At 45.0% G+C, this 15,830-nt stretch overlaps 1 protein-coding gene across 8 annotated transcripts in view; it reads right to left on the bottom strand.

Moving 5' to 3' along the window:
* Positions 1–15,830, bottom strand: part of LPP (LIM domain containing preferred translocation partner in lipoma) — a 637,546-nt gene that overhangs the window by 584,049 nt on the left and 37,667 nt on the right. For all 8 annotated transcript variants that reach the window (XM_023623171.2, XM_023623168.2, XM_023623172.2 and 5 more), the window contains exon 2: positions 2,189–2,313. The gene's annotated coding sequence lies outside the window, so the exon portion shown is untranslated. The remainder of the gene's footprint in view (positions 1–2,188; positions 2,314–15,830) is intronic.

Genomic DNA, 15,830 nt, shown 5'->3' with positions numbered 1-15,830 from the left:
TTCTAATATCCTAACAGGAGCATTTCAGCATAGGAAAGAGATATTCCATGGAAAATAGCTGCCCAGGATGACCCGAGAAGTCTGAAAGCCAAGGACCAAGGAAGGAGCTACAGGGATAAGTATGAAATCCAGAACTGAAGGGCCCATATCCACCCTCCACTTCGCAAATAGCATTTGAAGACCAGTTTCCATATCCCCAAAGGGCCCTTCATTCCTTAATGTGGATGGGCCTCTCCTCCTCTTGACCATGGAGAACCACTGGCTCTGGGATGCCAAGAAGAGAAAAGATCATAAAGGCCACTGAGGCCCAACGTCCCTCCTGTTTATCAACCGCCCCCGTGATATCTCTGAGGTCTCTAGTGAGGTGGAGATCATCATCTCCTAAAGCTGTAAATTCCGTCTTCCCAACAAAGTTCTTCCTTATCTTGAAACAGAATCTGGCTCCCTAGCCATCAACCTCCTGCTCCCAATTCTGCCTCTTGGAACCATAGAAATAACCTATACCTGTCTCACTGGTTTAGAATTTTTGAAAGTGAATATGGATACAGAAATGAAGCTGTGTGACATCTCATCCCTTGGTCACTTGGGCTGTTTCCTGACCATGCCACATTGCTAAGTCCTAATGCATCTGTTGCCAACTTGAAATCCATCCTTTCTGGGTTTTTCCATAAGCGTTACTGCCAAGCAACCCATTCTGCACATGTACCTCTAGCCTTGTGGATTCACAGGATATACCCTATTAAATCCCAGTCATTGAGAAACAAGAGAAGATAAACCTTTGAGACCAGTTCTCCATCCAACTCTACCCCATCGTCCACGCCAGGTTCCCATTCTTTATGGACAAAGCTCAGGGATGCAGATCCAATTCCCAGCTCCCCACTCCTGCTCTCGGGCCCTGCCAGACCTACAACTGTCTCCAGGATACAAGGCTGTTCCAAGGGACATTAAGAGAGAGCTCTGTAGGAAGAGCGGGCCTTGCCAGGACAAGAGCTCTCAGAACAACAAAGTGACCTGCCGGCAGGACAGCAGGGCCAATTTGCTGATCCCAGGGCTGGGAGCTTGTGATCCCTGACAACTCTAGCACCATTCTGGATCTTTACAAAAAGGGGGAAGAAAATGTTCTTTTCTGCCACAATTCTGATGGCACTATTTAGATTCAAGGTACACAAGGTACTGATGCCTCACATTAGAAGCACGCTTTACTGTTCAGTAAATGCTTTCCCAGACAGTCTCATTTCATCTCTACTGGCCATCACCCCTAGAGGTAGTGTTATACCCAATTTAGTGATAGGGAAACTGAGGCTCAGAGAGGTTATCTTCCCAAGGTCACCCCAACAGTAAGTAGTAAAAAGGACTCTGGTTTAGGATGTAGACCACTGGAGCTCCCAGTTCCAGTTCTGCTGCATACTAACTATATGACCTCTGGCCAACTGTTTCACTTTTCCAAACATCGGCTTCTACACCTGAAAATTAGAGATTAAAATAGCCCCTCTGTCTACCTCTCAGAGCAGTAATGAGGATCAAATGAGATAATGGGAGTGAAAGCCCTCTGGAAAACGGAGAAGGCTTTACAAGCGCGTATGGGATTATTGTGTGATTACTTGTAAATGACTGTGCATTCCATTACAAATACAAAAAGCAGTGAGGTCATTCTCAAGACAAAGAAACATTAAGGCTCTGGGAATTAAAAGGAAACGATTTGAGGTTCTACAGGGTTCTGTCTATATGCTACTCACTCTTGCAGTTGAAGTTCAGCAGCAACTGTCAGATTTTCAACCGCCAAGTCACATATGTCTACAGGACTGCTCCAGACAAAGTCTCCCTTTTCAGCTACAAGCAAATGCCGGGCCAAAAGGAGGTAAGAGAGAAGGACGTTTGCAAGACCCCCTGAGAGCCTCAGTTCTGGAAACGTGACCTGTGATGTTTTCCTTGGAGAAGCTGTTAGAAACACAGGCTCCAGTTTCTCTGCAATTAATCCACGGGGAAATAAACGTACAGTAAAGGAGCTATTTACCAGAGAGCACGAAGGGAGCTACCAAGCATGAATTAATCAAGGGCACAGGATATTTCACGTTGCAGATACCAAAAAGATAGAAATCTCCAACCCGTTAAGCCTCCCAGCCCAGCTCACAGAGGCTCAACCTGGAATTCTGGGCATCCCAGGCAGCAGAGACGACCATTTACATACCAGAGGTCCTGCGGCAGATCACCTGGGAGCCAGAGGTCACCCAAGAAGCTCTGAGAGTGCAGCCGTTGGTCTATCTTCCTTCAGGCCTCTCCCAATACACTGGTCATCAGGATTCTCTTCAATTTCTGCAAAGATCCAAGTCATTGATGTCATTTATGGAGGGGCCGGATCTTCCCCAAAAATCCATTCCCAAGGCTGATGAGCACACAGCTCAAAGATGATTGCTTTCTGGTTTACATTTTATCATCTACTTCCTTGTGCTTAACGCTGAAGAAAGGCACGAAATTAATTTGTTGCATAGATGTTTGGGCACCTAATAAGAGTGTGTGCCAGCACCCCCAGGGATGCCACAGTAAAGGGCTGTGAGATGCAGACAACTTCAAGGAGCTCGCAGGCACAGTAGGAGAGAGAGGCTGATCATAACGCAGGACAAGACGTAGTAGACTCCATGAGTTCAGACTTCAGTAGGGTCTCTCCCTCAATGAGAGGGATGGACTTCTAGGCTAGGTATTAAAAGAGAATGGGACAGGGAGAGGAGGGGGTGAGGGAGCATAGACTTTCCAGGTGAAAGGAAAGATTTGAAGGCAATGAGGAGCTATGTCCAGTGAAGAGCAAGTTTGGAAGATGTGTGAGCCACTAGTGGGAGAAGTGGGCAGATGGCTGGAGACAAAACAGAGGTAACTCAGAAAGGTAACCTGAAGCCAAATAATTGTTGTAGGCTAAGGTGATTAGATTCTATTTCTAGGGGCTGGCCCCGTGGCCGAGTGGTTAAGTTCGCACGCTCCGCTTCCGGCGACCCAGGGTTTGGATCCTGGGTGCAGACGTGGCACTGCTCTTTAGACCATGTTGAGGCAGCGTCCCACATGCCACAACTAGAAGGACTCACAACTAAAATATACAACTATGTACTGGGGGGATTTGGGGAGATTCTATTTCTAAAAGCAGAATGATTTTTCTGAGAAGTAAAGCTCTGATCACACCATTGATCAACTTAAAAAAGTAGTTTCTTTGGCTGCTCACTGCCAAATAATAATAACAACAACAATAACAACTACAATTTAATGAGCGTTTACTCCATTGCGGAGCATCGTACTAAGCAGGTTGCATATATTATCCCATTGAATCCCATCAAGAACCCTGTGAGCTAGGCAGTCCCATCCCCCATTACAGATGAGGAAATGAAGTATTAAAGAAAAAGTAAACCTGGCAAGTCTCAGAGAGAATAACTGGAAGAGAATTAACTGCAGAGTAACTGGAAGTAACTGGATTAACTAACTCACAATGCCAACTCAACCCTTTGCACTTCTAGAACGTGCTCTCCAATTTCTAACCCTCTTTCCCATTGCCCACTCTCCCTGTCCTATTCATATAAGATGAACTCATCCCCACAGAACTATCACACATAATAATCGTATAGAACAAACATAACTATCTCCAAAAACAGTTGGCAAAATTCCTTATTTGTTTGTCTCCCCACCAGACCCTTGGAGTCAGAAACCTTGCCTGTGTTCTCAGCACTGTGCAAACAGTGGACACTCAATAATTACATGTTTTCAGTTGAACAATGTCTCTGAAGGTTGGGCCAGCGAGGTCACACAATACTGGCTGTAATTTCCACTCTCTTCTGCACAGAAATTGAACTAATCTCAAGCAAGGTCTCAAGGTCCAAAGGGACACACAGCTAAGTTGAAAGATACAGGTCAAGGATGGCGCACATGGGGCAGCCTCAGGTTCTGCAGCTACTCAGAGGCTGCATGACCATGAAACTGCAGCTGGCGTTCCAAAAGCCTCAGAGAGAGGTGGGCAGAATGCACATTTCCTAGAAAAAGGGGAGAAGCTCCGGGATCCCTCACAACTGTGACTTGTGCTAAGCCACTCTGTCTCTCAGCCTTGGTAAAAGGCCAGCCTGGGCTAGCACAGTGGTTTTCAAACTTTTTTTCTGCTTTGAACAAAGTGCTTTGCAGATGCTCAGATTGTAAATTAGGTAACAGCAGAGCTGCTCAGGCTGAACTTGAGTTCCTGTCCGCTCGTACTCTTCTCACCACTTGTCATCTCCCACACTCAGCACCCCAACCCCAAGGCCACCCCTGGAGTCTCCCAGGCTCAGGGGAGCACTGCTTGAAAACCACCAGCCCTCTGAGCTCTTCATAGTACCTTCCAGCTCTGATTCCAGTAACCTCTGTCTGAGAAGTACCTCCTTCATAAGCAGCTCTGCACTTTTACCAGTGAAATGGGCAATACATGGTGTAACAGGGAAGAAAGAGTTCTCAAATTAGAAAGCTTGCATTATAATCTATTTAGGCCCTGTGTTCTCACAAGCAAGTTATTTAAATCTTGCTAAGCCTCAGTTTTCTCATCTGTAAAATAGGAAATAATACTGTTATCCACCTAATAAGTTTTCATAAAAGTTAACTAATTTAATATGCATAAGTTACCTTGTACAATGCCCACAATAAACACTGTGTTACGATCACCACATCGCTAAACTTATCTAAGTCCACAGGTAGAGAAGTAGGTAGCATTGTGTTGAAGGCAAAGAAGATACTCGATAAAGGATAGGGGCCCATTTCTTTCCTTCCTTGCTCTCATGGACATTTTCAACCTGAACAAACAATATGATGGCAATAATAAGCTGGAGGGAGGAACATATTTCGTGTCCCAAATTCCCTACAGCTCATCTTTGAAAACTCTTACAGCTTGTCTCTGGAATCTTTGACACTCATGGCCGTTTTAGGCTTCCAAGGATGTCAAGCGTGCAGAAAGTGAGTTTGAGAAAAACAGTGTTCCAGGTCAGTAGCACAGGAGGAAGTGTTAGAGTTGCTATCCCAGCTCCCGGCTTCCACACCCACCAGCTGAGTGGCTGAGAAATGCCATCTGCTCTCTGGGCCTCGATTTCCTTTTCTGTAAAACAGGGATAAGAACAATCCACCTTCTACCTCCCCATGATGCTGAGTAGGACCAAGAAATTAACAACTGCGAAAGCTCTTGAAAACTTCACTGCTCTATACCTCTATAAAATATTATCATTTTTATTATAACCTCAAGCAAAAAGTTGAACCACTGCAAAAAATAACTTAGAATGTGACCAAAACTTGGGAATCCCCCCGTGTTGAGGCCCCTGTTCCAACTTCAAGATTCTCTGTCTCTCATCTGAGCTTTGCCATAGGTTCCCCGGACATCCTGAAGGTGCTGCTGGGTTAACCCCCATTTCATCACCACTCTCCTAGCTGACTCCTCACCAGTGGCCTGAACTGCACAAAAAATACTGCCCAGCTGCCCTCAGGCCAGCACTCAGGGCCTCCAGAATGGGCCCCAACCCATCTTTCCAGCCACATCTCCCATTATATTGCTACGTGAACCCCTGGCTCCAGGCAAGAGCATACCCCCAATTCCTTACAATTCCAAGATTTGGCCATGATCCCCCACCCCCCACCCCATGCTGTGCCTCTGAATCTGAGCACAAAATTTCTTTACTGTGCAGTGGAGAAGCGGACCTGTTAGGAGTCTTCTGTGCTTGGGGTGCGGTCAGCAGTGTCTTCACTGCCCCATCCTTTCTCTAAAGATGGTCCCAACAATTATTGGTCCATAAACAGGCACATCATGATAAATAGACATTTCTGTATTTCTGTGTCATTGATCAATCTTTTCACATGCCCCACCTTTTTAAATGCATAATGTCAGATATGACCATGACATCTATTTTACAAATGAAGAACCTGAGGGTCTATAATATAAGAAGTAGCTGAGCCAGCAGCCAGTGCAGGCTCTTGGCTCCAGAGCCCGTGCACACTACAGTCTCTCCTGCAGCAGCAGAGCGCAACTGAAACCCTGCTATAGAAGGTGCTGGCCTTGCGGCTAGCTTACTGTGACCCTGCCCAAATCACTTTCTTTCTCTGAGCCATAAAATGAGGACTCTGGGGTCATGCCATACATCTACACACCCCTTTCTCTCTCCTCCTGAAAGATTTCAGAAATGAAACCTTAGAGAGGAACAAACAAGGTAATGTCTTACATATGTGTTTGGTCAGTTCCACCCGAACTTTGCTAAAAAAAGGAAGGATCCACCCAAGTGTCAAAAAGCCACCATGCCAACCCAGTGGCATAGTGGTTAAGTTCGCATGCTCTGCTTCACTGGCCCAGGGTTCAGAGGTTTGGATCCCGGTTGTGGACCTACACACCGCTCATGAAGCCTCAAGCAAAAAGAGGAAGACTGGTAACGGATGTTAGCTCAGAGTCAATCTTCCTCACCAACTACAAACAACAAAAGCCACCATGACTCTACAGATGGCACAGGGAACACTATGTGACAGCATCACCATACAGACCAGCAAGCCGTTCCCCAAGAAGCACTGCAGTCATGGCCACAGCCCATGAACCTTGTCAGCAAATTGCTACTTTGATTGGCAATTTTTAATAAGCTCAAAATGCAAGAGCATTAATGCAGACTGCACAGTATGCACCTTACATACCTCAAGGCCTGTGGGCTCCACGAGGGAGGGCAATGGAAGAATCTCTCTTTCCTTCAAGATTCTTAAGACATTCGCTTCTCTCTTTAGTGTAGGCAACTACTAGTGAGCACGCACTTTCACCTGGATTTGGAGACAGTATCTGTGTGGCAGGCTGTCGTGCCCTCTTCGCCTATTCTCCTACAGTCCAAATGCTGACTGCCAGGCTCTGCTAGGACCATAGGATCCTAGATATGGCAAAACTCAGGTACCAACTGGTCCAACTCTTGCAAATGACTTGCCTGGGGCATTCATTCATTCAAAAAACATCACTGATGTCTACTTGATGCACAGTGATAAGACGAGGCTAGGTTTCTACTCTCAAGGACCCTGCGCTGATATCTTAAGTGGCTTCCCAATGGCAAAAGAATAAGGCCAAGTGCTTTATCTAATATCTCAAGTTTCTCAATAACTTGGACTCACCCTTCCATTCTCACCATAAATCCCCTCCCACTGCCACTCAGCACACATTCTTTGCTTTATTCAGACTGAACTCTTAGCTCACATTACTCCCTTTGCTTGTCCTATTTCCTCTCCCATCCCAACATCAAATATGGATATCCTACACATCCTTCAGGGTCTACTGGTAGTTCTCAACAGGAATGAGGTCGCTCTTTGAAGACAGGCATTTATTTCTGCAGTGTCTTATATATGAGAGGATACCTAGCACCTCTGGCCCTGACCACTAAATGACGATGGCGGTCTGGTCTCCAGCATTGAGACAACCAAAAACACTCCACCACATTTGCAAATGCCCCTTAAAGAGATGACGCTGCCCCCAACTGAAAATCACCCGACCACTGTCACCCTACACGACACCTCCCTTGCTTCTCAGTCCGGTTGGAATACCTCTCTTTGAATTTGCTCAGCCTGCTCTCCAGGACATCAATCACCACCTTCCTTATACTATTCTTCCTATATACTTGACTTACTCCCTTTCCAGAGACGACTCCCAGTGGAAGAATTCATGACTTTCCTCAGCCCATAGTGGCAAATCTAGCACAGCGTCAGGCTCATAGTAAGTGTTTAATAAACAGTTGTGAACAAATTATGTAAACAAGACAACTGCCCAGGGCATGACTCCCAGGAGGAGATTAAACTGAACTGGAAAATTGCAAATCAACCACTGTTGTCAAAACTCAGGAGAACCCAATTCAGAATCTGAAATTGGGCAAATGGTCTGCTTTTTGGGGATATTAAGTATATTAACGTTATATATTTTATGTAAATAAACAAATATTAAATAGAATATTATATCTAATTATATTATAAAACTAGAATTAATTATACATATTAACTGCTTTGGGATAATAACTCCTGCACATTTTTAAATGGACATGTTGGTGGTAGACAGATTCTCTTGATGTGGCCCAGGGTTCCTTTCCACCCGCTAAAGTGCCCTCCTGCATGGCAGAAACAGACTGCTAAAGACTACATTTCCCACACTCCCTTGAAGCTAGTAAATTAGGTTCCAGCAATAAGACGCACTTGTGTGAGACTCAGAAGGTAAAAGTGAAGCTACATCCTCCTGCAGCTATCTTTACTGGCAAGCAACACTGTGGGACCCTAGGAGTCAAATGCAGCTCCATTTGGCAATCTAACACCCCACCACCAACCATGAGGATGTTGAGAAAAGTTTTAAAGACCCCAGCAGTGACTTCCTAATGCCATCTTCCTCATCCCTGAAGTGTGGCTCTGGAATAAATTCTTAAACTCAATAGCTCCAGATGTAGCCTCTTGGCTTCGGCTGTTCCAGCCTCTCCAACAATTTTGTTAGCATCTCTTCCCATGAATCAATCTCTTTCCACTTAAATTATGTGGGATGTCTTTCCTGCACTTAAGCCTGATAGACGCAAAAGGGCAAAAACAAAAACAAAAACAATAGATCAATTAAATGACTATTTCTTTATTTCATTTTTTTCTTTTTCTTTTTTTTTTTTTTTTTGCTGAGGAAGACTCGGCCTGAGGTAACATCCACTGCCAATCCTCCTCTTTTATTGCTTGAGGAATATTAGCCCTGAGCTAACATCTGTGCCAATCCTCCACTATTTTTTTGTATGTAGGACACTTGCACAGCATGGGGGGTGAGTGAAGTAGGTCCGTGCCCAGGATCCCAACCTGCAAACCAGGACCACTGAAGCAGAGCACATGAAATTTTAACCACTTGGCCACAGGGCTGGGCTCCATTCCTCTATTTCTTGATCTGCTCAAGACCTATGTGTATCTATACAAAAGACCTTCTCCCTGGCCTCTGCGAAGGGAAGAAAAATATCTCAGACGACTGTCACGAGCCAAACAGACCTAACAGACATAAATACCAGATGTCATAAGCAAATAGAATACACAGACTAGCTTATGGTCTATGTAAACTCCAGTTCACACAAAATGAAGCATGGTTATAGCATCATTACTGACTCTTTCCTGAGACTTCTTGGCTTGACCTCTTCATTTTCCAGATTTGCCACTGAATACTTCAGTGCCTCCAAGCCACGCCAGCTGCACACCTAGCCATCTGCTCTGTGCAGCCCCACAGAGCAGGCCTCCAGAAATGTCTGTTCCTGTCCTTGTTTCCTTATTTGTAAAATAGGGAGAGCAGTAGTACCTTCCTCAGAGGTTCGTTTATAGGATTGGGTGAAGAACTATAAATAAAGCCGCTACAACAGTGACTGGCACACAGTGATTGCTTGCTAAGTGTCACCTTGTGTGTAAACCCAGGAGCAATCTTAGGATCCAGGTATAAGCCCTATTTTACAAATGAGGAAACTGAGCCTCAGAGAGATTATATAACTTGCCCAAGGTCAGACAGGAGGAGGGATCCCAATCCAGCTCCATGGCCTTCCACCAAGTCCGAAGCTCTTTGCACCTCTGCATCCTGCTTGCTGACATGCACACCTAATGGAAAAACGTATTAAACTGAGGAGGAAAAACAACCCAGACATTAACGGGGCTGTACCTTGGGAGCTCTCTGGGCATCAGAGGATGATAAGGCCAATGTCATGAGCCCTGCCCTTCAGCACAGTCAGCTCCTCTGGGTAAAATTAGCTCAGCTCTGCTCCAGTGCTGCCTGGAGCCCTGAGGCAAAACTCACCCCGGGCACAGCACGACCTCACCTGACCCTCACTCCCAGGAAGGGTCCCTCATGCACCTCATTAGGGCCTGAGATGACTCATTTTGCTCTTTCCTGTCTCTGGCTGCTGAGGTCACCTCTCTGCCATCCAGAAAGGCAGCTCCAAAGGAGAAGTAAAGATGAAAATGCAAGCAACTGTTCCGCATCCTTTTCCTCCGGGGCAGCTCACGAGCGAGGATGGGGTGCCTGCCTGCCAGGCCAGCTGTATACTGGGGGAAGGAAGCTCTGCTGAGTTATATAACCCAGCTCAGGACCAAAAACAGACACTGGCCAGATGGACTTCTGAGATTACCCTCCTTATTTTACTCTGGCGATGATGGTATTGACCAGGAGAAGGGCCTATTCTATATTCTTGCGTCCTGTAGAACATAGCACACTGATGATGACACGAGGGTCTCCTCTGCATCCTCCCAACCCAATGCCAGCAGACTTGAAGACAGAGCTCAAACGCCACCTATCCTGGGGCCTTTCCTGCTCCCATCCCTACTTAGCTAGAATTTCCATCACAATTTCCCCCATGCTTTATCTCTACTCTTTATTATTTAGCCTTTATCTCTTGCATACTTATTTTGGACTTGAGGATACAGAAATGAAAGAAATGACCCTCGCTCTCAAGAAAATGCAACTAACTTCAATAAACAGCTGAAAATGAGGGAAGTGGAGATATCAGAAGTCAGAGGTATGTTTCAAGCAGAAGTGATATCAGAGCAAAGTCTTGAAAGGCACATGGGAGCTACTGTGATAAGGTGGGGAGAGGGGCGGTTGCAACAAGGGAGTGTATGTATTAAGTCATGGAGGCTACAGAGAATCCCATCTATGTTCCTGGAGTATAGAATCTGTCTCTGGATTAGTAAAATGAGGATGGAAAGAGGCAGGAGCCAAATTGTCAAGAGTTTTCTAACTTATGCAAAAGATTTTGGATTTTTACCCTGAATGAAGAAATCACTGAAGGATTTTAAAAACAGAGATGTGGCATGAACGGATTTGCATTTTTAGAAAATTGTTCTGGAAGAAGAACAGAGAATAGAATGGAGGAAGTTGAGAATAGAAAACGAAGGCCAGCTGACAATTATTGAAATAGTGCAGAAGAGAGATGCTGAGGGTCTGAATGGAAGCAGGACAGTGAACGTGGGGGAGGGGTGGGGAAGCGGAGCTACCATAGTGACTCGCTAAGAGCTGAGGATGACTAGATAGAAGGTGAGGGAAAAGGAAGAGGTATTCAGAATGAGTCTCGATGTCCAGGCTTGAGTGATTGAGTAGACAGATGGTCGTATCATTGGCCAAGGTGACAATTCTAAGGCACAGTAAGTCTAAGGTAACTTGAAGATTTCTAAATGGAGTGTCCAAAACGCACTTACATATATGGGTCTGGAGCACAAGAGTTCCAAACCAAAAAAAAAAACACCCTAGGCGTCATGAGCACAAAGATATAGAAGGTGCAGACAAAGTTCTACCATCTCGGCACTTACGGGTGGTAAGGAGGAATGAAAGCCAGCCAAGGAACCTTGAGGAGAGGTCAGAAAGGTGGGGGAAGAATGAAGGAAGCCAAGGAAGCAAGAGTGGTCAACAGTTGGAATACCACAGAGGCCAGATCAGAGCAGTGCTAGAAAGCAATGAATTTCGGTCCCCCTGACCTGAGAGAGACCTGAGTCAGACCTTCTTTCTGAATGAAACGGGCTAAGAAGCCAAAAGAGGGCAAGGAAGCAGAGACAAGAGTAAAGGCAGAGAAGGAAAGACGAGGGCTGGCACGTTGTCAGAGAAGCGCGTATGGGTATATCTCTTACTTCCCCTACCAGACAACAAGCTTCAAGCAGTGCTGCCTAACAGACGTATAACGCACAAACGTAATTCCTCATTTTCTAGCAGCCACGTTTTTAAAAAGCAAGAAGAAACACGGAGAAATTAATTTTAATAATACATTTTATCTAACCCAATATATCCAAAATATCCATTTCATAACTAATGGACATAAAACTTATTAATAAGATATTTTACTTTTTTATACTAAGCCTTTGAAATCTAATGAGCAATTTACACTCACAGCACATCTCAATTCAAACTGGCCACACTTTAAGTACTCAACAGCCACATGTCATTCGGATTTAACTTTGAGGAATCAGGCTCAGCTTAGTCACTGGCATACTGCATATTTAAAAAAAATAAATAATGAAATGAATGGAAGGGTGACAGATGGAAGGATGGATGGACTGTCATTCCATTGAGAAAGTTAGTGAACTCTCCATGACTTACTTCCCTGTATCAACCATACTTTAAATTTCCAGTCTTGGGTCACACTGTGACTGGAGCCTTGGTATAGCTTAATACCAACATAAATAGCTTAACTTCCATTCCTTCAAAATTTCCCCTCTTCCTTCAAAAATCACAAATGTTGTCAGTCTCCCTAATTTTCTTAGAGCAAAACAATGCTGTCGAACACTAGTCAGAAGACCTACCACCCACATGGATCTCAAGCAGGCCACTTTACCTCCCTGAGTCTCCATTTTCCCTACCACAAAAATATAACTAACTCTGCATATCTCATAGACTCACTGTAAAACTCAAAATAGTGGAAACATTACAGTATTATACAGACGTAAGGTACCACTCAGAAGTCTCCCTATATTATAAATATATACTATATGAGCTTATAATATTATAAACTTCAAACAAGTCTATATGCACACATGCATAAACAAATAAAATCTTGCGTGGCTACATTAACACTAGTATTTTAATTTGCGACATCACTATTCTTCTGTTCTCCCTTTAAAAACCACAGAAGATGTGGTCACTCTGATTTTCCTAGGGAAAAACAATTAGGTTTTCCCTAAGCCACCACACTCTGAGGTTTGCAAAACTGGATAAAACTTGCCTACAAATTAGAGACTTAGAAGTTCTGTGGCAGGACATGAGCAAGCCTGGAGACGGTATGGTTGAGAGCTCAAACTCCTTTCTATAGATGGGGCACAGAAAATGTCCTGTAGTGGACTGACATCACTTATAGTTTAATAGTTAAAATCATCTCCATTCCACCTAACTTCCAAGAGATGAATAGTAATAACTATTTGGTTTCATTCCGCATTTTGAGTTTGATACACAGAAATATTTTGGGGATTAAAAAAGGTATGAAGCTGTTGGGGCTGGTCCAGTGATGTAATGGTTAAGGTCACACGCTCCACTTCGGTGGCCTGGGGTTCACAGGTTCAAATCCCAGGTGCAGACATACACACTGCTCATCAAGCCATGCCATGGCGGCATCTCACATACAAAAAATAGAGGCAGATTGGCACAGACGTTGGCTCAGTGACAAGCTTCCTCAAGCAAAAAGAGGAAGATTGGCAACCCATGCTAGCTCAAGGCCAATCTTCCTTACCGAAAAAAAAAAAAGAAGCTGAAATGAGGACTTCTAAGGAGCACAATTGTCCAGCGGAGAGAAAAAAATTCAGATGATCAATTTGTTTCTTTTGCTGACCTGGGTCACCATCAACAGACCTGATTTTTCCGTCAACACTCTGCAGCTAACTGACCAAGAATGAGGGCCTCTCCCAGACACCAGAGATGAAGCAGGTCATCTGACCATCAGGTACCTAACTTCAGTGGGGAAGAAACAAGAAGAAGAAGAAGTGGAGCCCCTGAGACAGGTGAGAGGTGAGGGAGGGGGACCCATGGGGTCACAATATGTGAGTGGCAGGGCAGAGCCTTAAACTCTGTTGGTCAGAATCCAAATCATTGCTGTTTCCTTTTATGTGACTCCTGACTTTTTTTTTAAAAGCCAAATTAAAAATCCCCCACTGACAGACCAGCCAGATAAAGCTATTGATACACAGGTTGCAGACTACAACGCCAGGAGAAAATAAAAAATAGATAAACTCAGCTGTTAGGCCATTTAATCCGAACTCCGTTCTACCAGCAAAAGATAAATTATCGTTCCACTTGGTATTTCTCAGCCACACATTTTCCAGACCCAGTACAGTCCTTACGACAAAACAGCCATCACAACTAGTCTCTGTCAGACCACACACAGAAACATGTCACACTTCTGTGCCTGACCTCACACAGCAGAAGTCAGACTTGTGCCCTCAGCAGCCAGGTCTTAAAGAAAAACCAGAAGGCACCAACATACCATGTCATGTAGTATCTTAAATGGCAGGGGAAGGCAGGGCCAGTCTGTGGACATTTGCTGCTATTGATTAACAAACACTTGTTATATGCCAGTGAATATTCTAACCACTTTACAAAGATTAATTCATTTAACCTTCCCAACAGCCCTATGACGTAGGTACCAGTATCATTATTTCCATTTTACAGATGAGGAAACTGAGGCACAGGGAGACAGCTAGACAGTGGCAGAGCTAGGAACTGAATCTAGGCAATCTGGCTCAAGGTCTGCGTTCTTGACAGCCATGCTCTGCTGCCACTCAGTTGGTTTTGTTTGTCATGCTTGTTTGTATTGTTGGGGGAGGGGCGCCAGCACACCAACATGAATGTACAGTAAGAAATATGAAGGGCACACAGACCAACACACCACCCTCAGCACAACGGTCACATTCTCTCCCTAAAGACAAGTTATAGGAGAGGCCAAGTCTTACTCACGAGCCATGCTACTGATTTACTCTGAGAAAGCCCTGTCACAGCACCAGAAATATGCAGTGTCCAGGTGATCAGTGGTTTCTCTCTGTCACAGCAGGAGGTGGTCTTGAGAGAGTGAAAGTAAGTCAAAGGCTCAGGGACAATAGGAGAGACAGACCAAAGCAGCCATGTCCCCACAAGTGGTCTTGCTGAGGGGCCTGGAAGACACCCAAGCCAAGGCTGCTTCTTCCCTGAGCACCGCCAAGGCTTGAAGCAAAGACTCTGGTCCCCATTTTGCAGAAGAGGATACTGACGCCTCCAGTTTCGGTTACAAGTTACACTTCTATGCAAGGAAAGCACCTTGTTCCTCATGGACATCACTACAAATTCTCAGGACACAGAGGCCACACACGCAGGAGTGGAACATTCAGGCTCTGCCGTCAGACAAATCCAAGTTCAGATCCTGCTCCTGCCATTGTGTGAAGTCATGCAAGTCACAGCCTGAGTTGTGATTTCCAACCTGTAAGATTAAGGAAGGATAAAATCCCCACCTCATGGGGTTCCTGGGAGATTAGGGGTTCCTAGGAGATTGGAGACAATGCTGGTAAACTGCCTACGATCTGGCACGTGGCAGTTATTATTTAAAATGAAAGTAAAAATAAAAATTGCCTCTTCCCCTGCTCTGGATCTTTCCCTTCCCTTGTGGGTGAGATAAAACGGATGGGCGGCTCTTGTCCTTTCCTCCTTGCTCTTTCAATGGCTGTCCTCAGAGTCTCCTGAGCACAAAATTCCCTAAGCCCCAACTCCTCAATCGTCAAGTTCTCTGCTCTTCCACACACTGGTGATCCTGCCTGTTGTTCCCCCTTTTTCCTAGATGGTTCTTTACCAAACTCCTATGCATCTTACAAAGACCAACTCAAGCATCGCTGACTCCACCAAGCCTGTCTAATTATTCCCGCCTCTGTGCCTCAAGGGCACATCAATCATTACACTGTTGACAGTAAAAGATAGTTGAATAACCATATGCAAGGATGATACTCCCCAGCACACAGAGATATGGCAACAGAGGTTGCTAAAGTAATTAAGTATTTCCTTGCCCATTGGTAAAGAGCTTCTGTTTCGAGGCCCCCAAGTGTCCTTACACCACCCCATTTTCCCAATCCCTCCTTTAGGACTCCCTGAACCTCCCACAATCTGGCAATGGAAAGGTTCCCCCGGCAGAGCCGGTGCCTGTTCAGTTCAGGGTATTATACACATTTAAACATCATCTCCATCCACATGGACAACTTACCTACTAAACTGAATATTGCTACACAGACTTTTTGGAACAGGAGAGATACTAACTACTGGACAGGATGCTCCTTGGCAGCCAGAAGCACATGGCTCCTCGGCATCCAGAACACCCCGCACAGAGCAAGCTCATAAGAAATGCTGCATTGAT

The sequence above is a fragment of the Equus caballus genome, chromosome 19 (assembly GCF_041296265.1).
Source record: "Equus caballus isolate H_3958 breed thoroughbred chromosome 19, TB-T2T, whole genome shotgun sequence".
NCBI lineage: Eukaryota > Metazoa > Chordata > Mammalia > Perissodactyla > Equidae > Equus > Equus caballus.
Note: the sequence above shows the minus strand (reverse complement) of the source record. Positions and strands in the feature narration are given on the sequence as shown.